Source organism: Amphimedon queenslandica, unplaced genomic scaffold (assembly GCF_000090795.2).
Source record: "Amphimedon queenslandica unplaced genomic scaffold, v1.1 AMPQUscaffold_8092_Cont19961, whole genome shotgun sequence".
In the NCBI taxonomy this organism is placed as follows: Eukaryota; Metazoa; Porifera; class Demospongiae; order Haplosclerida; family Niphatidae; genus Amphimedon; species Amphimedon queenslandica.
This window is the reverse complement of record NW_003551628.1, coordinates 1-1,512: the sequence shown is the minus strand read 5'-3', so window position 1 is coordinate 1,512 and position 1,512 is coordinate 1. Positions and strand designations below refer to the sequence as shown.

The window sequence follows — 1,512 nt, the reverse complement described above, 5'->3', positions numbered from 1 at the left end:
GGTAGGGTCTCAAAAGCGGACGGACGGACGGACCCGCCCCGCCCGAAAAAGGACGGACGGACGGACTGATGCGGACCCGACAGGACCATAAATAGCCATGTAAAGGACAATCATTCATGGATAGTCTGTCTTTAAAACACTTCTATACTTGGGCAATAAATTTATGTACGTATTAACTATGCTAGGACCAATAGAAGAGGCACGGTCATGTTAGCGAAAATTTAACTTTATCAATGCAAAATTGCTACTACAGGCTGCATGAAGCATCACAATACTGAACCATCACTTGAATTCTATTTGTTATTCTTAATAGGAGTTTAGTGACACCATTTTAATGATTTTTCTATATCATTTGGTGCAAGTCTATAACTTCAATCAATATATTCAAAGAGGAATTACCATTTACAGTGAATATAAGCAGGAATACAATGTAGACTATATAGGATGACTATTATTAAATAAAAACTGCAATTTTTTAGAGTAATAATTATGTTTTGTGTATTAACAACAGCAATCTTTAGTAAATTGGTTGCAATACTTTTATGTAAGTTATTTCATCACAGCTGTACAAATAATATTTATGTTTTAACACTATAAAATTAGGATTATATATGATGTAAGTGAAGTTGAATCTATTGTAATGCCTTGTCATGTCAGAAGCCACTAGATTTTAATTGTAAGTTTTTTTTTTAATTTAAATGTCTACAATGTTAATAGCGGATTTGTATAGGATATTAAGCCTCATAAATCAATTTTTAAATTTTAATTCTATTGAAAAATATTTTACTGTGACAAAACAAGCAAGTGCTGGTATGAATCAAAATTTTATTTGAATTAATGTTTTGTTGTTCAAATTGAATAGTGTGTTGTCAATGTATTTGAAAAAAGGTAGGGGTGCACACGCAGAAGTTTAACTTTTCAGACTATACAAACATACTATGAAGTGGTATGTACAAACTTACAAATTTTAGTTTATTATTGCAACAGTTTGTACCCAAACAAGACAGTTCCATTGACTGTGGTGCTTATCTGTGCAAATTATGCATATCTAATATGTTATTGTTAAAATTAATTGACTTTTAGTTTGCCTATACATCATACTGTATTGTGATGGAGTGTTCCGATATGTTGTCCAAGTATAAATTCTATATTGTAATGGTTATGCTCTGTCATAACATTGTTTATTAGATAACTTCAAAATTTTTGAGGCAATGGCTTATGACTCTCATGCTTCACAGTTTCAGGTACAATTTGCTATTGAAATGGAATATCATTTTTATATAGGTGGAAGACAATAACTATTAGCGTTGCAACCAGAGTTGCTTAGTGCTAAGCAACTCTTTACAATGATTTACAAGCATTGAAAAGGGATCCGCAAAAAAAGTGTGGCATTCCTACCCCAGGTATGACAAAAATAAATATACTAGAAGTAATTATAATTTTTACATTTATTACGTAGGATAACTACTTTTTAGGCTGGATTCTAAAGCTCAATATAACTACTATTTCAAA

At 31.3% G+C, this 1,512-nt stretch overlaps 1 long non-coding RNA gene across 1 annotated transcript; it reads left to right on the top strand.

Annotated features, from left to right (window-relative positions):
• The first annotated feature begins 1,154 nt into the window (after positions 1-1,154).
• Positions 1,155-1,506, top strand: LOC109591473 (uncharacterized). Its single transcript, XR_002189832.1, has 3 exons — positions 1,155-1,244; positions 1,285-1,403; positions 1,460-1,506. It is a non-coding gene; the product is annotated as an uncharacterized LOC109591473 (long non-coding RNA).
• Positions 1,507-1,512: the final 6 nt, after the last annotated feature.